At 38.5% G+C, this 24,327-nt stretch overlaps 1 protein-coding gene across 1 annotated transcript in view; it reads right to left on the reverse strand.

Moving 5' to 3' along the window:
* The window catches only part of GRID2 (glutamate ionotropic receptor delta type subunit 2), a 1,620,720-nt gene that overhangs the window by 250,504 nt on the left and 1,345,889 nt on the right, over positions 1 to 24,327 (reverse strand). The gene's annotated exons all lie outside the window — the stretch shown is intronic.

Below are 24,327 nucleotides of genomic sequence, written 5' to 3' on the forward strand. Positions count from 1 at the left end.
GATCATAGTGTATTGGTGAAAAAATGTTTATGCCTATATCTAAATATGTAACTGTTTTATTCAAATAGTCATATTAGTAAAATACTGCTAAATAAATTAATGCTCCTTCTTAGCTTTCCATGAAAAGAAAATTGAAATCAACTGCTTGGATCTTTAATACAATCAAATTTTTGTGCCATGGTATCACCTTGAATATTAGCTTTAAATGTGAATTTAGAATTATAACATAGCTTTATAGCTGGCAAAACTGTTTTATACACACAGAAATTTTAAAGCAACATCTTGATAGGTTTCCTATGTGAAGTTCTTGATGTCACAAAGAGGCAGTTTATTTTCAACATATTTCAAATTTAGAATAGCAGAACATTTTGTAACTTAGAACAAAGGCATGTTCCCTCTAGCTTCACTTCTGATATCAGGTTCAGCTTATAAATGTGCCGTGAGATAGGCTTGCAATAAAAATTATAGCTTGTCTGATTCAGTGTCGTTCCATCATAGTACACCAAGATAGCACACTGAAGGTGACAAAAATAAAATGAAGCAAAATGAAGTGAACACAAATAGCTTATTACAGACAAAGAAAGCTGTTTTAGGAGCCCAACAGAGAAAGAAAGGACCTGTTATAAGTAGTACTTTTGTTATTTTCGTGCTTATATGAGGCCCTAAACAAATCAAGCGGAGAAGGCAATGGCAACCCACTCCAGTACTCTTGCCTGGAAAATCCCATGGACAGAGGAGCCCAGCAGGCTGTAGTCCATGGGGTCGCTAGGAGTCACTTTCATGCATTGGAGAAGGAAATGGCAACCCACTCCAGTGTTCTTGCCTGGAGAATCCCAGGGACAGGGGAGCCTGGTGGGCTGCCATCTATGGGGTCGCAGGGTTGGACACAACTGAAGTGACTTAGCAGCAGCAGCCGCAGCAAACAAATCAAGTAGGTTATTTCACAAGTGGTAATCCTCAAAACCATTATATCTTAAGGTCAACATCTGAGTAGATATTATTTAGACATGACAAATCATTGTTTTAAAATGCTACACAATTATAAAATAGTCCACAAGCACCTAACACATAGATTAATTTACCTTGGTAAATATTGACCTTTCTTTTCTAACAATTGGCAATGTTTACCCAGGACACAGAAGAAATGGGAAAATCTAGAACATTTTAGAGAAGAGTTAGCTGTGAATATACTCATACTGATATATTCTGTCTTTCCAACTAACCACACAAAACCCATATACATGCACATGCCAAGCTGTGGGTGCTCGGCTGTGTCCCCATGGACTGTGGACCACGAGACTCCTCCGTCCATGGGATTCTCCAGGCAAGAATACTGGAGTGGGTTGCCATTTCCTCCTCCAGAGGATCTTTCCAACCCAGGAATCCAACCCAGGTCTCCTGCATTGCAGGCAGATTCTTTACTGCTGAGCCACCTGGGAAGCCCAAACACACAGAAAACTCGGCAAACAATCACTCTGAGAATCCGTGAGCCCTGAGCCCTCCTCTCCCCACCCCACAGCCCAGCTCATACACACAGTAAAAATGAATGTCCATAGCTATACGTATAAAAGAAAGCAAATGTTTTTCCAGTCTAATCAGCCTTACTTTCTCAACATCTTACATCTTACTGAAATTCTTCTTTTATTTATTATACCTGTATTCTATACTAAACAGTACTGTCTGATAGGTAAGTGGTATTTAGCTATTTACATGAACATTACAAATAGTAAGAACTTGTAATTTAGGGCACTTCTGTGAAATTAAATTTTAGGGTGGATCTAGGCTGGTTACAAACTCTTTCCATGAGAAGAAAAATACTGAAAACCCTTCAAGCATTGAAAATTAATTTTGATATATGTGATAGTCTGATATTAGCTATATCTGATAACAATAGCTTTGATATTGGGTAGGTTAGATTTTAAAGTTAAGCAGGTTTCTTATTTGTAAGCCATGTGATGGTAGGTACCCCTGTTAACTTTACTTTCCTCATCTATAAATGGGGAGAGCAACAGTGTCCTTAAAAAGTGATGATTTTAGGACATGTCACCTCAGTATTTGATCAAGCTATCTATTGTTTTCATACAAAGATTATTATTATAACAGTTCCTCATCTTATAATGCACTATTTAATGATTTGTAATGGATTATATTTTTGGTGTATGTGGCAGGAGGACCCCTTATACTACTAACAAGGAGATTCATGAATTGGAGTTGAGTTAAAGCCTCATCGGAGAAGGCAATGGCACCCCACTCCAGTACTCTTGCCTGGAAAATCCCATGGATGGCGGAGCCTGGTGGGCTGCAGTCCATGGGGTCACACAAGAGTCGGACACGACTGAGCGACTTCACTTTCACTTTTCATTTTCATGCATTGGAGAAGGAAATGGCAACCCACTCCAGTGTTCTTGCCTGGAGAATCCTAAGGACGAGGGAGCCTGGTAGGCTGCCGTCTATGGGGTCGAACAGAGTCGGACACGACTGAAGTGACTTAGCAGTAGCAGTAAAGCCTCATCACCTTTCCAAGTACAAGAATGTATGAACTTAGGATACTAAATGGTCATAATTTTCTTCATAGCAAATTCTTTATGACATTTACATGACTTTATTAGTGTAATTATAATGAATGTGTTGCTGCTTAGATTTTTAAAGCTGTCAGATAGTTAAAAATCTAATGTCCATCCCCACTGCCATGAACTTTCACTCATATTTTTACCTATTTTCTTTCAGTAGGTGAATAGCTCTTATCCATTTAAACTTTTAAATAACTCTCATAAGCCTTTCTTTTACACCTCCTCTCCCTTTCTCTCTCTCTTTCCTTCTTTCTTCCTCCCTCCCTCTCTTTCTTTCTCTCTCTTTTTTGTTTCACATTTGAGCCTTGTTGTGTGGAGTGTTCACCAACAAATGACAAGAGTGAGCTGCCAGCTCTAGTTCTGGGGAATTTTAAGTCTAATCCCATTTTTAATAGAATGGAACACTTGACTCAAGTTATCCCATCAGAAGGATTTTTCTTCAGGGAGAGAAAAATGGTTGATGGATGCTTCAGGCAAAGGGGCTGACAGTGGATGAGAGACAAACAAGCAGGGATACATTAAAAGTGTCCTCCAACTCAGTTCAGGCTTTTCCTCCCACACTCTCTCCCCAGTTTCCTCCTCTGGATGGTAATTTCAGCATCTGCCAAAGGACAAATTTTATTGTAGCTCCAAGGGCCAAGTATAGCAACCACATGGAGCCCACTGGTGCCTATGTGGTTCATTTGTTGCAGTGGCTGAGCACTTCGCTGGCAGGGTACAGAGGCAGGTTTCCAAGCAGAAAAAGTGCTCCAAAATTTAACAACTTAAAGAACAACTACACACCATAATAGAGGGCCAGCAGAGAAAACATTAGCAATGTTGAGACACAAGAAACAGAAAAAAGAGTTGGAAACTAGACAGAGGTGGTCAGGGAAGGCAGGCCTACCACGGAGAGGTACTGCCAACCTCTGTACTGGGCAACCTCTCAGCTTCTAAAAACACAGGTTTTGAAGATATAAAGATTGAAGTGTCAACCCTTGAGCAAATTAAAATCGTCCAAATTTCAATTCCTTTCCCTGTTAAATAGGAGAAATAATAACTTTATAATAAAATATCTGGAGGTTTACAGTAGATTTTGATATAAGACACTTACCTTAAAATGTACTCTTTAAGTGCTCAATTACCGATCTTTGCAGTTATTATTACTATTATTACTGTTATTTTGTCCTCCATTATGATTTCAAGAATTGCCATGCTTTTATTTTTCCCACCAATAGACTCATTCTCAGCTAAAGCTCTTCCTCACCTGTGGCCTTTCTTTCTAATGCCTCACTCTAACTTCTCATCAAGTTTTGTAAATTTTACCTCCTAAATCTTACAAATCTGTCACTACCTTTGCCTTCCCATTGCCAGTACCCTCATCATTTCTACCTTGAGAATTATTTCTAAGCTTTTCCCCTATCTCTACTCCCACCTACCTCTAATCCAACCATCACAGCTAACAGTGTTCTTTCTGATGTGCAAATCCGATCCTACCTCTGCCTTATTTAAATACTTCCTGTATAACCCACTGCCCTTAGAAAATGGTTCAAACTCCATAGCATTTAAGATCCTTCAAAAATTTGCCCTAAAAACTTTTTACCCCATTTTCAGAAATAACCTTTTGCCTCATTCATATTCACATTACAGGGCACCCAGACTATTTCATCATTCATTGCTTTGTAGGTGTTTTCCCAGCATGTTTGCTTATCTTCTTGGTGAATTTCTTCCTTTCAAGATCAAATTCTGATGTCTCTTCTGTGCTCTTCTAATACTTAAAATATATGTTCACATCTTAGCATTGTGTTTTGAAATTTTACTTCTTTTTTTTACCTCATTAGAATACATGTTACTGATTCTCATCAGATTTTTTTTTTAATGTTATTTATTTGTTTTTTATTTATCTTGAAACTCAGAACCTAGCCCAGGGTCTGGAAAACAGCAATTAATGAGGTTCATTTGTTTTGGCTGCACTTCTTTACTAGGAAAATGCTTTCATCTTGGAAAGCCAGCATTCCCATTAAACCAGTGTTGCATAAAAATGGAATTTTTACTATATATTACTAGCCATTCTGTGGGTGATTAATAGTGGCCAGAAGTATTGTGTAGTTAAAAGAAACTTTTTTTAGAAAACAAAACTTTATAAAAGAGAACTTTAGAAAGCCTTTCTGTATTACAATCAGTTGCAAAAGATTTATTGGACCACCAGGGAGTTGTGTGACAAGATGTTTTGCCATAAATGAGTTAAAAGGCAAGACAAATAAAAAGAAAATTTAAACAAATAGTACTGAAACAAAATATTGGAAAAAGCTGAGATATAGTCCAAGATTATTGTAGACATGGGGTACAGTACAAGCTGGGATGTCTATTCCTGAGACAGATACTTATTTAAGCAGTGTGGAAACAGATCTGACAATTTAGTGGTAGATGTGATGAATTATTTCTGATTAAAATATCAGAAAGAAACTGAAATGATGAAGACAATTGCTCAACTAACTCTGCAAAAGTTTATATATAATAATAAAAAATATATATATAAAAGAATCTATGGTTTTAATAGCTACAGAAGAGATACAAACCAGAACAAAGAACAGTCACCTTTGGTAATGAGTGCTCGTGCTCAGCCACTCAGTCGTGTCTGACTCTTTGAGACCCTGTGGATTGCAGCCCTCCAGGCTCCCCGATCCCTGGGATTCTCCAGGCAAGAATACTGAAGTGGGTTGCCATTTCCTTCTCCAGGGGATCTTCCCGACCCAGGGATGGAACCTGCTTCTCTTATGTCTCCTGCATTGGCAGGCAGGTTCTTTACCACTAGCACCACCTGGGAAACCCTTTGGTAATACTGGAGTTTTATTTTTTCTTTCTTTCGAAGGTTAAGTATTTACATAAAGAGGAAGAAGTCTTGAGAAGAGCAATGCTCTACTTATAGGAGAGCAGAAAAAGCATATGGAAAGGCTTTCCAGTGTCCTATCTGCCAGTGTAGCCAATTGTCACTTGAGAAACCACATTCTGTATCTTAGTAGCTCCTTCTTCTCAGTGAATTTTTCCCAACTCCTTAGATACAAGTTTGGAAAGGAAGTCTGATGAAACATAGGGTATCAAGGGTAAATGGTGAGGTAAGCAGGACTCTAACACTCCCTGATGTCAGAAAATTTGGTTTGCAGATGGCTCAATTCATACTGATGAGCTATTTTAAGTGAATGAGGGGAACTGCTATTTAATGAAAGCAAGCTCAGGAAAGAGTTGAATGTTCTTTAGCCCAATGATGCTGCTGCTGCTGCTAAGTCACTTCAGTTGTGTCTGACTCTGTGCGACCCCATAGATGGCAGCCCAACAGGCTCCCCCGTTCCTGGGGTTCTCCAGGCAAGAACACTGGAGCGGGTTGCCATTTCCTTCTCCAATGCATTAAAGTGAAAAGTGAAAATGAAGTCGCTCAGTCATGTCCAACTCTTAGCGACCCCATGGATTGCAGCCCACCAGGCTCCTCCATCCATGGGATATTCCAGGCAAGAATACTGGAGTGGGTCGCCATTGCCTTCTCCACCAGATGCTAGGTTTCTTATTTTAAAAGATTAAGGTCAAAGTCATACTAGTGGCGGAAATACAATTCTCTCATAGAAGGTAAGACTATATAGCCTAAGAAAGTATAATTTATGGGACCAGATAATTTAGGAGGAACCCAGCCACAGTTGTCTCGAGTGGAGAGAATGTGTTTGTGCCTTTCTTCCTCTCATGGTGCCAACACTTCTTCCTTCTCAAGACAGAAGCAGAAGACTAAAGTCTGAGGCCAACAAGTTTGAAGGATCCTTGCAGGGTCGACCCAGGGGATGTCCTCTGGATGGAGAGGGTGCTTTATAAGAGGAGCCCTAAGAGGACCAAAAAGGACTGAGGATGTAGAGAGGAGGGTCAACAGATGAGTATGACTCCCTATGGGGGATGCTCAAATAAGGCTGGAGTGGTGCCTCCTTCCCCAGTCCCTCTGATCTGTCCTCCTCCCCACTCCTGTCCTATACCCTTCACATGCCCACACACCCAGCTTTCTGTGGTACAGCAGAGCATTTGACTTAAAAGACAGCTTCAGATTTTTGTGCTCTGAGCTTCTTTAGAATACTTCTTTGATCTTTATTAAAAAAAAAAAAAACTATTTAAACATCCATCAGAATTCCAAATGTGCTTGGTCTAGAAAAAAATAGAGGTAGTCACACAGAGCACATTGCTCCCTTCCAAACACTGTCCCTCCAACGTGGGTTACTAGGCATGGAGGGCTATATCCCAGGAGATGCCTTTTAAGTCTTTCCTGAGTGATTTAGGAATGTTTCCCTCCAAAGAGTAGTCAGGAGCACCCCATCTGCCACATGGTATAGACAGGATGGTCACAGGTAATACTAGAAATTCAGGTAAAATAGATGCATTTGAGGTAGAGGGATGTCACCGACTAGGTATGCAACATCTTCCTGCACTTGAGAGACGCATTTTCCTGTACACTTTTGAGGTTGATTTGGACTTGGATACGACAGGTCATTTTAGAGAACCAAGAGGGAGGAGGAAACACTCTGTCCTTCTGGCTGCTGTTAAGCAATAATTAATGGCGATGATGGTGAAACTCTTTCCAAAATGACAATGCTATATAAATGTGAGAAGACAGTCATCTGAAAATCCGACTGTCTTGCCTGACTTGTTGTCCCACATCATAAGCTAGGAATTAATTTTGTCTTGTGTAAATCCTGATATGTGGTAGACATTATATTTTTCCACATGTTGACAGAATGATCATTTATGACCCTGTTCTCTATTTTAAATGGCTTATTAGTTAAAGTAGTCTTTTATTATACACACACACATCTATGCATATATACACACTAATTAAGCAAAACTCTATTGCAAAAGGCTCAATATCCTGTGAATTCAATTACTCTGCAATTTTCCTGTGTACTTTCTTATATATTATTGAAAAAGATGCAATATTTGTTTACAAAGTACAATATGAACAGATATGGAATTATCCTAAATTTGTACAGACAGCATTTCATTATATTTACTACTGATGGTCAGCTAATTATAAAAACTCATTAGGACAATATCCTCAAATAAACCAATAGACTTCAGTATTAGAATAGTAGATTTTTATGTTCTTCTATCATTGAGAATACAGGAAGGACTTGACTAATTCCCAAGAATTTCCCTGAGGATCAACAAATTTCTAAATGATGTTAAGAAAGAATCCTTATACAATCATAACATCAGAGAGTTGAGAGAATTCCTGGAGGTATCACATAATTCGATTACGTTCTTTAAGGCACATAAGTCAGCCTCCAAAACTGACTTTATTTTTCTTCCTAAGGCATTTTTATGACTTCGAAAATTTAACACCAGGCAGTCCTTACTCATGCCTAACCTAAACTCCTCCTATTCAAATAAGCCTCTTATTTTGTTCTCAGTCCCACGGGCAGTAGTTACTTACCACCTCTAGGATAGCTCTATTTCTTTATTTAATAAAACATTTCCTTTTCATTTTGACCCCCAGCCTTCTCTTTGCTGAATTAAATACTAAATTCCTTTTCTTTTATTCTGATCTATTACTCCCTCCCACTTTTTTTTGGCTTTGTAATTAACTAAGCCATCTTTTTCTTCTCTATTGCAACTTTGCATAATTTATGGATCTTATAAATAGATTATGGTAGTTTAAAAGTCCTGAAAAACTTTTACACTGCTAGGTGACCTTGGTCATTTTCCTTATAAACATCAATGCTACATTTCAAATTTATAATTGATAGATGATTCAATCTGAAACTGCCTACATCCCACAATTTTGAACTACTGTAGATACACACTGTTTTTTCTTTCCATCTCTGTGTGAATTATCATATATTTGTCCCTATTAAACTTCATCTCACTTCTAATCACCTTGTTTAATTTGTCAAGGTCCTTATGAATTCCTATAGTGTGGTTCTAGGCAATAATCACCCCTACTCAATATAAAGTAATCTGCATATTTAATAAGTTTACTCCCTATTCCATACTTCAAATCAACACTAAAGATGTTAATTAGAATCAGGGCCAGCACTGAGTTATGGAAAAAACTTTATTCAATATACCCTCCAAGGATGACATTGAACCATTGATCAGTACCTCACAATCGGGCTATTAACAGGCTATGATACAATAATACACAATATTACAACATAGAACAATGACCCAAATAAAATACAGTGTGGATTCAAATGAGGAATCAATAGTAACTTGCTATTTTTTTCCCTATAAGGTTTTTTAAGGAGCTCAAAACATTAATCACAGTATCAAATTATTCATAGTGAAAGAAATAACTAGAGAGGAAGAATTTATCAGAAATAACAGTAGGGCTACTTTAACAGCCTATTTGAAGACCCAATGATATGCTATTGTCAAAATAAGGGGAAAGGCCACTGTTTCAGTGAAGAGTCTAATGAATCTTACTAAAACAAAAACCCTGGCTCTTCATAATACAGAGCAGGGAACCAAGTTTCTATTGATAACTTAAAATTTCCTAAATATCAAAGATGTTTTATTTCTTTTTTAGTACAGTAGGTCTGCGGATTTTTCCAAAAAAGATTTTTTGGGGAATTGTCCAGAGAAACTATCCTCTATTCCCAATTAGGTATATATCCTTTTTTGAAAAATGTCAACTAAAAGCATATATAAAACGCATGTCCTAACACTCAGAGTCAGGTCTTACTGACAGTCACTCAGATTACAAATATCCAAACTATTTTTAAATTTTTCTCTCCATCTTCCTTTCATTAGCAAATGTTGAAAGCTCTGCATCCCTCTCAGAAAATGACAATTGTCATTAAAAAAAAACAAAAAACAAAAAAAAACAGCTGAGCCAGCTGGCTGCAGATCTTGTTTTTTGCCTTCTTGGAAACTTGCCATGATCTGGGGCATCTGGTGATTTCCAACCTTGTCCTTAGGCTAAAAGATCAGGGTTGGAGAAATAGGGCCTATAATAGGGGTATGTGTAGCGATTGTGTGTGTGTGTGTGTGTGTGTGTGTGTGTGTGTGTGTGTGTGTAGGGGTGGAGGAGAAGGCCATTAAAAATAAATTGACTATCTTTAGATGACAAGAGCTTGTGGAGGAGCTAAGAGGATCAGAGAACTAATGGGGTCAAACAGATAATTGGTGGAGGGTGGAGGTCAGCACACCAGGATTGCTAGCATGATGGGAAAGATGGGTCAAGAAAAACAGGATGAGAAAAATGGTATTAAAAAAAAAGTTTCCTTTCAGTTCTGCCTTTCAATCTAGGATTTCTTTTTATTAAAAAAATAAAGAAAGAATGAATAAATAAATAAATCTAGAATTTTTCATTTCTTTTTATTATTTATCTCTTTTTAGTAATCTATGCAAATACATTTTAAAATCATTTTCCTTGGACCTTGTTTAATAGTATAGCTCAATTTTGTAGTTGATACAGAAGTTTATAGTTGAAAGGACACTGCAAATAACAATTCAAACTGTAGGACATATATTTGGGGAGTGAGAGAAAGAATGGATCACATTTTCAAAGATGGAAAACTAAGGTACAAAGTGGTTTAAAAACTTACCTTCCTACCTTGCAGCAGGAAAGAGACTTGAACACTCAAAGGTAGGTCTCCAGTCCTCTTCAGCAGTGGTTCTGCTGAACAAACAACTCTCTGTATAGCCCACTGTCACTTTTCTCCATCACTAACTTTTCTACATTAACTTCAAAAGAGCCTGCCCCATGCATACTGGCTTCTCTAAAATGACTAAACACATTGCTCTCAAGTATAAATGTTGTAACATATTCTCATATTTGTGATAAATATAACTTATTTATTAGGCTGACTTCATATAATGAAGGAAAATAACAAGAAATAGAGATGAGACAGGAATTTATATTCTTAAGTACTTACTGGTTTTTAGGTGACTAATGTTGGGCAGAGAGAACAAGAGAAGGATTCGACTTGCTTAGAATGATTCAGCTTGTCCAGAAGAAGGGAATCATCTTTAGAGGTTATGGGAGCTTATTAGTGAGGCAAAGTTCTCATCTTAGTGAGCTCACTGTAAACAGAGTCTATACAATATTAAAAGAGCCCTCTTCCTGAGAGTCACAAATATTAAATTGGGACACAACTTTTAATTAAATGTGTACTTTCAGTGGCTTTAGAAGAATAGTGTACTTCTGAGAGTTTTTGTTTTTGTTTTCCAAAAAGAAAGACAAAACTCTGTCCATAACATCTAGATGGCTATGTGCTTATAACACATCCATCATTGTAGTACTTAAGTTCTTTGACAAGTAAGCCATTTCGACACTGAACAATATAGAGTCAGGAGATGAATGTCTTCCTCTGTCTGCAGTGCCTGTACACTTTAGAGCTAAGCCTATACAATTCTGTACTAAACCAAAACATAAAAAGCAGTATGAATCAGGCCCAGCTCACTCCAGCCACCTTGCATTTGGTTGTTCCTAATAAAGTGAGCAATTCCCTGCTGAGAGCTAAGAAATAGCCTCCTACAGGAAGACTGAAGTGGGTGAGAGACGATGGAAATGGAAGGAACATACATTCTAGGCTCCCTGTTTCATCCTGGAATAACAAGACAAAAAATGACTTTCATATTTCTTTCTGACTTTTTATAAGGTATATAAACAAGTCATGGAGTTCCATAGTCTCAGGCCAGAGTCTGAGAAATTCCTTTCTAGTTCATTCATTCAATGAATATTTACTTATAGCCAACTGTGTACTCAATAAGGTACTACATAAAGCACTGCATTAATACAAAGGTGATAAAATCATCCTTGAGAACATATATCATAATAAGGAAGGTAAAACAAATCAAATAATACTCCAGTATAAGACTAGATATTGTTCAGAGTGTAAAGGCGTTCAAAAAAGGGGGCCACTAAATTTAGTTATGAAAACTCTGTGGAAATCTGTACAGAAGTGGTACACAAGCTACAGGTTACAAGAGGGGGTCATTACAGATGAAGAAAGTAGGGAAAACCACTAGACCATTCATGTATGACCTAAATCAAATCCCTTATGATTATACAGTGGAAGTGAGAAATAGATTTAAGGGCCTAGATCTGATAGATGGAGTGCCTGATGAACTATGGAATGAAGTTCGTGACACTGTGCAGGAGACAGGGATCAAGACCATCCCCACGGAAAAGAAATGCAAAAAAGCAAAATGGCTGTCTTGGGAGGGCTTACAAATAGCTATAAAGAGAAGAGAGGCGAAAAGCAAAGGAGAAAAGGAAAGATATAGGCATCTAAATGCAGAGTTCCAAAGAATAGCAAGAAGAGATAAGAAAGCCTTCCTCAGCGATCAGTGCAAAGAAATAGAGGAAAACAACAAAATGGGAAAGACTAGAGATCTCTTCAAGAAAATTAGAGATACCAAGGGAACATTTCATGCAGAGATGGGCTCGATAAAGGACAGAAATGGTCTGGACCTAATAGAAGCAGAAGATATTAAGCAGAGGTGGCAAGAATACATGGAAGAACTGTACAAAAAGGACCTTCAAGACCAAGATAATCACGATGGTGTGATCACTCACCTACAGCCAGACATCCTGGAATGCAAAGTCAAGTGGGCCTTAGGAAGCATCACTATGAACAAAGCTAGTGGAGGTAATGGAATTCCAGTTGAGCTGTTTCAAATCCTGAAAGATGATGCTGTGAAAGTGCTGCACTCAATATACCAGCAAATTTGGAAAGCTCAGCAGTGGCCACAGGACTGGAAAAGGTCAGTTTTCATTCCAATTCCAAAGAAAGGCAATGCCAAAGAATGCTCAAACTACCTCACAATTGCACTCATCTCACATGCTAGGAAAATAATGCTAAAAATTCTCCAAGCCAGGCTTCAGCAATACATGAACTGTGAAATCCCTGATGTTCAAGCTGGTTTTAGAAAAGGCAGAGGAACCAGAGATCAAATTGCCAACATCTGCTGGATCATGGAAAAAGCAAGAGAGTTCCAGAAAAACATCTATTTCTGCTTTATTGACTATGCCAAAGCCTTTGACTGTGTGGATCACAATAAACTGGAAAATTCTTCAAGAGATGGGAATACCAGACCACCGGACCTGCCTCTTGAGAAATCTGTATGCAGGTCAGGAAGCAACAGTTAGAACTGGACATGGAACAACAGACTGGTTCCAAATAGGAAAAGGAGTACGTCAAGGCTGTATACTGTCACCCTGCTTTTCTAACTTATATGCAGAGTACATCATGAGAAATGCTGGGCTGGAAGAAACACAAGCTGGAATCAAGATTGCCGGGAGATATATCAATAACCTCAGATATGCAGATGACACCACCCTTATGGCAGAAGGTGAAGAGGAACTAAAAAGCCTCTTGATGAAAGTGAAAGAGAAGAGCAAGAAAGTTGACCTAAAGCTCAACATTCAGAAAACGAAGATCATGGCATCCGGTCCCATCAATTCATGGCAAATAGATGGGGAAACAGTAGAGACAGTGTCAGACTTTTTTTTTGGGCTCCAAAATCACTGCAGATGGTGACTGCAGCCATGAAATTAAAAGACGCTTACTCCTTAGAAGAAAAGTTATGATCAACCTAGATAGCATATTCAAAAGCAGAGACATTACTTTGCCGACCAAGGTCTAGTTTTTCCTGTGGTCATATATAGATGTGAGAGTTGGACTGTGAAGAAGGCAGAGTGCCGAAGAATTGATGCTTTCGAACTGTGGTGTTGGAGAAGACTCTTGAGAGTCCCTTGGACTGCAAGGAGATCCAACCAGTCCATTCTGAAGGAGATCAGCCCTGGGATTTCTTTGGAGGGAATGATCTAAAGCTGAAACTCCAGTACTTTGGCCACCTCATGAGAACAGTTGACTCACTGCAAAAAACTCTGATGCTGGGAGGGATTGGGGGCAGGAGGAGAAGGGGACGACCGAGGATGAGATGGCTGGATGGCATCACGGACTCGATGGACGTGAGTCTGGGTGAACTCCCAGAGATGGTGATGGACAGGGAGGCCTGGCATGCTGCGATTCATGGGGTCGCAAAGAGTCAGACATGACTGAGTGACTGAACTGAACTGAAAAAAGAAAAAAGTCCATGGGGTTGCAAAGAGTCGGACATGCCATAGCAAATGAACTGAATTGATTGAAAAAAGAAAACTTGGTTGATAAGTAGATATCCTGACCCAGGTTTAGTGTTAGTAACTATCATTAGCAGCTTAATCTTGATTCTTAATCAGGCTAAGTGATTGTTAATCAGACAATTAAGTCGCTCACTCAGTCCTGTCTGACTGTTTGTGACCCGTGGACTGTAGCTCACCAGGCTCCTCTGTCAATGGGATTCTCCAGGCAAGAATACTGGAGTGGGTTGCCATTTCCTTCTTCAGGTTATCTTCCTGACCCAGGGATCGAACCCAGGTCTACAATCAGACAATAGAGCTAATCATCTGGCTAAATACTTATCTATGCTTAAGATCAGATGAGGCTTCTTTATAGTGGTTTTTTCTTGGTTTGTTTGTTTCGTTTATTATTACCTCTGTGGGCTTGGAAGACTAGGGGGCAGGGCAGGAAGACAACACTCATACGGTAGGGTGTTGGTAGCTGTGTCAGAGAAATAACAGTAACAACAAGGAAACCTTGAGGTTTAGTTGAACCAGGTAAAAGAAATAATTCAGGGTATGAAACTGGGGACAGAATGGTAAAAAGAATAGTTATTAGTACCCCCAAAAATGGGAGTGGAGGGAAGAACAGTCCAAGAAATATGCATGAACTTCAGGGGAACAAGTAGAAAAATGGAAGCAAATCCTAGGTGTGTGTCTGAGAATCATACTGTTATTCATATCTTTTTTTACCTCCATTTATTCTTTATACTGAAGTTATGAAGTTGAACCCATTCTCTCCTTACCCTTAGGGAAAATAAGGCTTAAAATTATTATGGAAAATGACAAGATCACTCAGCTACTAAGTGGGAGAGATTTTAAATGCAAATTTACTTAAATCGATGTCTCTGGTGCCTGTTTCTAGGATACCATGTAACTCAGAAATATGTGGAATTAACTTGGCTAAATATAATTCAGCCATTAATTCTTCTCTGAAAAACTCCTTATTTTTCAAAGAAACTTATAATGATCCTGATGATTTTCATTCATTGAAGTATTCATGAATATATTATTTATTTATTTCATTCAGTACAAATTTAGTGCATTTGCTAATTGCAGAGGATATGACCCATTGGTGAAGACAGAGGTTCTAGTGCCAATTACCTGGGTTTGCTACCCCAGGTTTTAGTTTTGTCATCTTCAAAAAGGAGATGAAAAGAATATATCTCTCATGCAACTGTTATGAGGATTAAATGAGAAAATCTACGTGAAGCATTTGGAAAGTGTGTCACATAGAAATCACTCAATCAGTGTTAGCTACTCTTATTAATACTCTGTGCCAGGGACTCTACGAGGCATTAAGGGCATATAGGAATATAACATAGTCCTTGCATTTGAAGAAAGTATACTTTCAAAGAGAAGACACAGGTCTAATTTTGCCTGAGCAAACAAAAGATGCCAGAAGAGAACAGAATTCTGGGTCATTTCAGGAGGTTGGAACAGCACGGAAACTCCAGAGAAGCATGACATGTCCTCCAAGGCTATGGCTTGAATGGGGGCATAAACAAGTGTGAGAAATGATTAATTGATGTGCTGTGTGTGCTTAGTTGCTCAGTTATGTCTGACTCTTTGCGACTCCATGGACTGTAGCCCACCAGGCTCCTCTGTCCGTGGGGATTCTCCAGGCGATAATACTGGAGTGGGTTGCCATGCCCTTTTCCAGGGGATCTTCCTGGGATTGAACCCAGTTCTCCCACATTGCAGGTGGATTCTTTATCGTCTGAGCCACCAGGGAAACTCAATTGGTGCCCATGGACAAAAAAGAAATTGATCAGCTTTTGAAGAATTTAATAAGCTCTGCTGATGGAATTGGACCTTATTTTGATAGCTTGAGGTAACAAAGGAGGCTTAGAGCCAATTTTAAGGATTGAAGAAGGTTACTTTCTGGATGTTTCACTTGAGGGTAAACTTGAATGAGAAGATAATGGATAGACGGAAGCAATAGTTGAGGTAGAAGAAAAGAGAGTAAGATGTGAAGCTGCAGGCAGGGAAAGTCAGGATTTTTTACTGCCTCATTATTGATAGAGGGAAGAAAATTAAGGAAAAAAGCAAGATTAAGGGAAAAAAAGGTGGGGAAGAAATAGAGGGAAACAGAGTTGGCCTCTACTTCATTTTGAAAATAGATTGCTAATCAAATGATATAATCTGCCAAACAGGCTAAAGAAGAAAAAATCATCTGAGTCTATCAGTTGATGGGAAACAAAGCATTTGACAAAATCTAACACTCATACATGATAAAAAATACATAGAAAACTAGGGATAGAAAAGAATATCTTCAACTCAATAAAGAATAGCTACAAAAACCCTCCAGTTAACCTTATACCTATTAGTGAAAAAAAGACTCAATGCTTTTCACAAGATGGAGAAAAATCTAGAGATGTCCAGTGTCATCACTATTATTTGACTTAGTACCCAAAGTTGTAATCAGCACAGAAAAGGCAACAAGAGGAAATAAAAGGCATACAGATGAGAAAGAAAAAGACATAACTGTTCAGTTTTATAAATGGCATGAAGGATTACATAGAAAATCTCAAAGACTCTACCAAAACTCCTCAAACTGCTGGAACTAACAGCAAGATTACACGATAAAATCAGCATGTAAAAACTGTATTGTTATACTAGCAATAAATATGTGAAAACTGAAATTAAAAATCCAATACCATTTATAATGGCTGGGATAAAAAGAAGTAGATTTAACTCTATCATATATAAGACTGATGTACTATAAACTGCAAAATACTGATAGAAGAAATAAAAAAATTAAATAAGCAGAAAGATATAATTTATTAATAAATTGGAAGACTCAACATAGTAAAGATGTGAATATTGTCCCAAACTGATATACAGGCTTACTACAATTCCTATTAAAATTCTAGCATTACTTTTCATGCTGATGTAGACAAAATTATTCTAAAATCCATACAGAAAGGCAAAGGAAGTAGAATAGGTAAAAGAATTGCCCTCCCCTCAAAAAAAAGAAACAAGAGTAAGTGAGAGGAATCCCTATTCTTAATTTCAAGCTACGGTAATCAAATCTATGTTATTGGCAGAGGGATAGATACATAAATCATTGGGACAGGATAGGGAACCCAGAAAGAGATTCACACAGAAGGCCAACTGATAATTCTTTACAAAGATGCACAAGCATTTCAACAAAGGAAAGATAGGTTTTTGTTTGTTTGTTTGTTTGTTTTCAGCAAAAGCTCCTGGACATATGAATATCCATAGGCAAAAAGTGAACCTCAATGTAAACTTTCAGTCAGTTCAGTTCAGTTCAGTCACTCAGTCGTGTCCGACTCTGTGACCCCAAGAATCGCAGCACGCCAGGCCTCCCTGTCCATCACCAACTCCCAGACTTCACTCAGACTCATGTCCATCGAGTCAGTGATGCCATCCAGCCATCTCATCCTCTGTCATCCCCTTCTCCTCCTGCCCCAATCCCTCCCAGCATCAAAGTCTTTTCCACCTTCTTCGCATGAGGTGGCCAAAGTACTGGAGTTTCAGCTTCAGCATCATTCCCTCCAAAGAAATCCCAGGGCTGATCTCCTTCAGAATGGACTGGTTGGATCTCCTTGCAGTCCAAGCGACTCTCAAGAGTCTTCTCCAACACCATAGTTCAAAAGCATCAATTCTTCAGCGCTCAGCCTTCTTCACAGTCCAACTCTCACATCCATACATGACCACAGGAAAAACCATAGTCTTGACTAGATGGACCTTAGTCGGTAAAGTAATGTCTCTGCTTTTGAATATGCTATCTAGGTTGCTCATAACTTTTCTTCCAAGGTTGACAATAAATATCTAATTTTGAAAAGCAGGTACATTTTATAAAATGTATTCAGTTTCCTAAGAATAAATCTATTGGATTTCTCCTACCAAAATATCAGGGTTTCTGTCAACCACCTGTTTAAAAGTAGCAGCTTTTGTTTTTCTCACTGACAGTCCTCTAACCACCTTTACCTCTCCTGGTGTCAAGAAGTTGCTTTGATTTTTTTTGTTGTTGTTGTGGTGGTGGTGGTGTATAATTGCTTTATAATGTTGTGCTTGCTTTTGCTGTAAAACAAGGGAATCAGCTATTTGTATACATGTATCCCCTCCCTCTTGAGCCTCCCTCCCACACCCTCATCCCACCCTTCTAGGTCATCACAGGACACAGGGTTGAGCTCCCCATGCTATACAGCAGCTTCCTGCTAACCATCTATTTTACACGTGGTCATGTAAACCTCAATGCTACTCTCTCAATTTGTTTCACCCTTTCCTTGTCTGCTGTGTCCACAAGTCTGTTCTGTGCGTCCATGTCTACTCCTGCCTTGCAAATGGGTTCATCAGTACCATTTTTCTAGATATCATATATATTCATTAATATATGATATTTGTTTTTCATTTTGGGAATAAAGTCGTGGATAGTAGATGTTTGCTAATAGCACAGCAATTGGGCTGGGAAAAGGTACTCTGATGAGGATTGCTTCATTTAATGATGAAAAAATCTCATGAATATAAAATGGTTAAGAAGCATGACACTGGATGGTTTTCTGAAAAAAGTTTCTGTCTTTTGTAAGAAAAATTAGAATTTTCCAAGAAAGTTTGACATCAATTATAAATGCAACTTTGAATATTTCCAAGAAACATTGCAATTATGTTTACCAACACAGCTGAAGCATGAAATTAGAAGATATCTTCAAGTCTGGAGAGAGACTCAGGCTTCTTTTAACTTATTTGGCTCCAGTTTTCCTCTTTCATAATTAGTCTAGTGATAAGATTAGAAGGAAGGGGGGTTTATTATACTCACGGTTGGCTTTTAATAATGTGAGTTGGCATTTGAAAGAAATAATTTGTTAAAAAAATGAACGTTCAGTTATTTTGGATTGTGGAACTACACTTGAGGGAAACATCATGTGCAATTATGATCTGTTTCCATTAAATTTTACTTTAGAGAAACCTATTGGTGTAAAAATTTGATAGAGACTTTTGCTCCCACTGCTATTACATGAAAGTCTAGATACAAATAAATGCTAGCAAAGTTGGTAATGACCAAATAGGTCAGACACACACACACCGTGAGGCCTACAAACCCAGTGAAACAGTGGATCAAGCAAACAAACTGTAATAATTATCAAGAGACAAACTGTAAAATAAAGAAAAACTTCAGTAAGTAAAGTTATGAATTGGTATTGGACTAACATGGGGTGGATTTTCGGCTCTGACATTATTCACAATGTGATAGTGAGCATTTAACTTCCAAATTGCTGTTTTTTTCATCTACAAAGTAGGAATAATAGTAGTAATTGCATTATTCGGGTACTTTTGAACACTGAAGGGGGTATACATAATATGCTTAATAAATTCATAATAAATTCTCAGTGAATATTGTCCATAACTTTTATTTATGATTATTGTTGTACACTGTATCAAATGAGTTATCTAAGTTTTTCTTTATTTACTTATTTTACAATGTTTCAAAGTCAAATCTGAGATACACAAATTTTCGGCTTTAAGTACACTTAAAATACAGCATGTTAAAGTTGATGAGAAGTATATTAGTGAGATAAAATACCCCATTTTGATTTTTAAAAACTTTCTTTCAGTGCAATTTCTATTGACTGGTTGTGCCAAGCAATCTTACTCTGAAAGGCAGGTATCAGTTATAGATGTAAGTAACTCATGTTGGGATATTCACATATAGAACTGACCCAACACAAAAATCTCCTAACTTTTGATACTTTATTTCCTCAAACAAATCGAGCATTTGATGAATGTCATTATTTACATTACTATACTTACCACTGAACAAGGCTATGACACATCCTTTATAATGTTCCCTAGAAGCAACTGGTCATACAAATGCACAAGGGTATGGAATGGGGACTAGTGTGGTACAGTTCCTATGCAATACTGCTCTTTACAGCATCAGACCTTGCTTCTATCACCAGTCATATCCACAACTGGGTATTGTTTTTGCTTTGGCTCTATCCCTTCATTCTTTCTGGAGTTGTTTCTCCATTGATCTCCAGTAGTATATGGGGCATCTACTGACCCAGGGAGTTCCTCTTTCAGTATCCTATCATTTTGTCTTTTCATACTGTTCATGGGGTTGTCAAGGCAAGAATACTGAAGTGGTTTGCCATTCCCTTCTCCAGTGGACCACACTCTGTCAGACCTCTCCACCATGACCCGCCCATCTTGGGTGGCCCCACGGGCATGGCTTAGTTTCACTGAGTTAGTCAACGCTGTGGTCATAGTGTGATTAGATTGAATAGTTTTCTGTGATTATGGTTTCAGTGTGTCTTCCCTCTGATGCCATGAATCAAGGCAAATTGGAAGTGGTCAAACAGGAGGTGGCAAGAGTGAACATCGACATTCTAGGAATCAGTGAACTAAAATGGACTGGAATGGGTGAATTTAACTCAGATGACCATTATATCTACTACTGCGGGCAGGAATCCCTTAGAAGAAATGGAGTAACCATCATGGTCAACAAAAGAGTCCGAAATGCAGTACTTGGATGCAATCTCAAAAAGGACAGAATGATCTCTGTTCGTTTCCAAGGCAAATCATTCAATATCACAGTAATTCAAGTCTATGCCCCAACCAGTAATGCTGAAGAAGCTGAAGTTGAATGGTTCTAAGAAGACCTAGAAGACTTTTTAGAGCTAACACCCAAAAAAGATGTCCTTTTCATTATAGGGGACTAGAATGCAAAATTAGGAAGTCAAGAAATACCTGGAGTAACAGGCAAATTTGGCCTTGGAATATGGAATGAAGTAGGGCAAAGACGAATAGAGTTTTGCCAAGAAAATGCACTGGTCATAGCAAACACCCTCTTCTAACAACACAAGAGAAGACTCTACACATGGACATCACCAGATGGTCAACACCGAAATCAGATTGATTAGCTCTTTGCAGCCAAAGATAGAGAAGCCTGATATAGTCAACAAAAACAAGACCAGGAGCTGACTGTGGCTCAGATCATGAACTACTTATTGCCAAATTCAGACTTAAATTGAAGGAAGTAGGGAAAACCACTAGACCATTCAGGTAGGACCTAAATCAAATCCCTTATGATTATACAGTGGAAGTGAGAAATAGATTTAAGGGCCTAGACCTGATAGATAGAGTGCCTGATGAACTATGGACTGAGGTTAGTGACATTGTTCAGGAGACAGGGATCAAGATCATCCCCATGGAAAAGAAATGCAAAACAGCAAAATGGCTGTTTGGTGAGGCCTTACAAATAGCTGTGAAAAGAAGAGACGTGAAAAGCAAAGGAGAAAAGGAAAGATATAAGCATCTGAATGCAGAGTTCCAAAGAATAGCAAGAAGAGATAAGAAAGCCTTCCTCAGCGATCAATGCAAAGAAATAGAGGAAAACAACAGAATGGGAAAGACTAGAGATCTCTTCAAAAAAATTAGAGACATCAAGGGAACATTTCATGCAAAGATGGGCTCGATAAAGGACACAAATGGTCTGGACCTAACAGAAGCAGAAGATATTAAGAAGAGGTGGCAAGAATACACAGAAGAACTGTACAAAAAAGATCTTCAAGACCAAGATAATCATGATGGTGTGATCACTCACCTAGAGCCAGACATCTTGGAATGTGAAAGCAAGTGGGCCTTAGAAAGCATCACTATGAAAACAAAGCTAGTGGAGGTAATGGAATTCCAGTTGAGCTATTTCAAATCCTGAAAGATGATGCTGTGGAAGTGCTGCATTCAATATGTCAGCAAATTTGTAAAACTCAGCAGTAGCCACAGGACTGGAAAAGCTTAGTTTTCATCCCAATCCCAAAGAAAGGCAATGCCAAAGAATGCTCAAACTACCGCACAATTGCACTCATCTCACATGCTAGGAAAATAATGTTCAAAATTCTCCAAGCCAGGCTTCAGCAATATGTGAACCATGAACTTCCAGATATTCAAGCTGGCTTTCGAAAAGGCAGAGGAACCAGAGATCAAATTGCCAGCATCCGCTGGATCATGGAAAAAGCAAGAGAGTTCCAGAAAAACATCTATTTCTGCTTTATTGACTATGCCAAAGCCTCTGACTGTGTGGATCACAATAAACTGTGGAAAATTCTTCAAGAGATGGGAATACCAGACCACCTAACCTGCCTCTTGAGAAACCTATATGCAGGTCAGGAAGCAACAGTTAGAACTGAACATGGAACAACAGACTGGTTCCAAATAGGAAAAGGAGTACGTCAAGGCTGCATATTGTCACCCTGCTTATTTAACTTATATGCAGAGTACATTATGCAAAACGCTGGACTGGAAGAAGCACAAGTTGGAATCAAGATTGCTGGGAGACGTATCAATAACCTCATATATGCAGATGACACCACCCTTATGGCAGAAAGTGAAGAGGAACTAAAAAGCCTCTTGATGAAAGTGAAAGTGGAGAGTGAAAAAATTGGCTTAAAGCTCAACATTCATAAAATGAAGATCATGGCATCTGGTCTCATCACTTCTTGGGAAATAGATGGGAAAACAGAAACAGTGGAAACAGTGTCAGACTTTATTTTTTGGGGCTCCAAAGTCACTGCAGATGGTGATTGCAGCCATGAAATTAAAAGAGGCTTACTCTTTGGAAGAAAAATTATGACCAACCTAGATAGCATATTCAAAAGAAGAGACACCATTTTGCCAACAATGGTCCATCTAGTCAAGGTTATGGTTTTTCCAGTGGTCATGTATGGATGCGAGAGTTGGATTGTGAAGAAAGCTGAGTGCCAAAGAACTGATGCTTTTGAACTGTGGTGTTGGAGAAGACTCTTGAGAGTCCCTTGGACTGCAAGGAGATCCAACCAGTCCATTCTGAAGGAGATCAACCCTGGGATTTCTTTGGAAGGAATGATGCTAAAGCTGAAACTCCAGTACTTCGGCCACCTGATGCGAAGAGTTGACTCATTGGAAAAGACTCTGATGCTGGGAGGGATTGGGGGCAGGAGGAGAAGGGGACGACTGAGGATGAGATGGTTGGATGGCATCACCGACTCTACGGACGTGAGTCTGAGTGAACTCCAGGAGTTGGTGATGGACAGGGAGGCCTGGCATGCTGCGATTCATGGGGTTGCAAAGAGTCAGACATGACTGAGCGACTGAATTGAACTGAACCATTAAAGCATTAAATGAGCCAATGCATGTGAAACACCTAGCAAAAAGTTTGTCATCTCTTGAGCGCTCAATAAATGTTCTTTACTTGCATAATTTTACTAACTCATTGATTTCTTGGGCTGGAACATTATATTCATTATCATTATTGCTTAAAATAGGAATATGATAGGGTCACCAGTTTACATTTTCCATGAGCTTCACTCTGCATCACTCATAACTTATGTCACACACAGAACTGGCTACGATACAAAGATAGTAAGTTGAAAGGATATTGAGGTTCTGCACCAAAGAAATAACTAGGAAAACGACTTGAAGACTAAGATTTGATGAGAGAAGTTGGAAACATCATTTTTATAAATGGATTAAATATTTGATGCATGAATTTGATTTGGGGGTTTTCAATTTGTATACCATAAGCAATTTAAAAATACCCTATTTCTTTTAGATCATTATTTCTTGATTTTAATCATAGTATTGTGCTATAATAATTTTGTACCTACAAATGGAATTCATTTACATATTTTTTAAAGGCGAGAAGAACTCATACTGACTCTTAAGGATGAATTAAATCTCTAATGAATTCCTTGACAAAGCTAATTATTCTAATCTTCAAACTGTCAGCTTTGTTGAGAAATAAATGTTTTTTAACTGTGGAAAAGTTCAAACTACTTTGTTTTTGGATTAATAAAACATTTTCTTAAAACCAGATATAGAGCATTATGAGGCACAAGTTGGACTGTGGCACTGACCAGACCTTATGGCTTGAAATCACACAGAGTAAAACCGGCCACCGTAAATCAAAGGCCTGTGGATTCTCAGGGCTCACAGGAATGCCATTTGTGAAATGCAGCATTGACTCAGGTAGCTTTCAGGATTCACAAGTACATCATGCTGCTGCTACTGCTAAGTCACGTCAGTCGTGTCCGACTCTGTGTGACCCCATAGACAGCAGCCCACCAGGCTCCCCCGTCCCTGGGATTCTCCAGGCAAGAACACTGGAGTGGGTTGCCATTTCCTTCTCCAGTGCATGAAAGTGAAAAGTGAAAGTGAAGTCACTCAGTCGCATCGGACTCTTAGCGACCCCATGGACTGCAGCCTACCAGGCTCCTCTGTTCATGGGAGTTTCCAGGAAGGAGTACTGGAGTGGGGTGCCATTGCCTTCTCCAGTACATCATAGTTAATGACAATTTACCACCATTGCAACTGGAAAAACAGCAGCAATAATATTCGTATTAGTTATAATGCAATGAAGAGACAGAATGTGGTTTTACTTCTTGGTTAGCACTCTCTCTCTTTCCCTCCTCTCCCTACCTGTCTTTTATCTCTCAATTTCCTAGTGTCTACCTAACTATCTACTCAGACAATGCATAATGGGATAGATTCAAGGCATGAGTGTCAACCTTCATATATATATATACATACATATATACACACACACATATACATATTTTAGTATGACTCCTTTTTCCTTCTTTTTTATAATACTGCTGAGACATAGTCATATTTTACAGAAGTTAAAAATCTGAATAT

Source organism: Budorcas taxicolor, chromosome 6 (genome assembly GCF_023091745.1).
Source record: "Budorcas taxicolor isolate Tak-1 chromosome 6, Takin1.1, whole genome shotgun sequence".
Lineage (NCBI taxonomy): Eukaryota > Metazoa > Chordata > Mammalia > Artiodactyla > Bovidae > Budorcas > Budorcas taxicolor.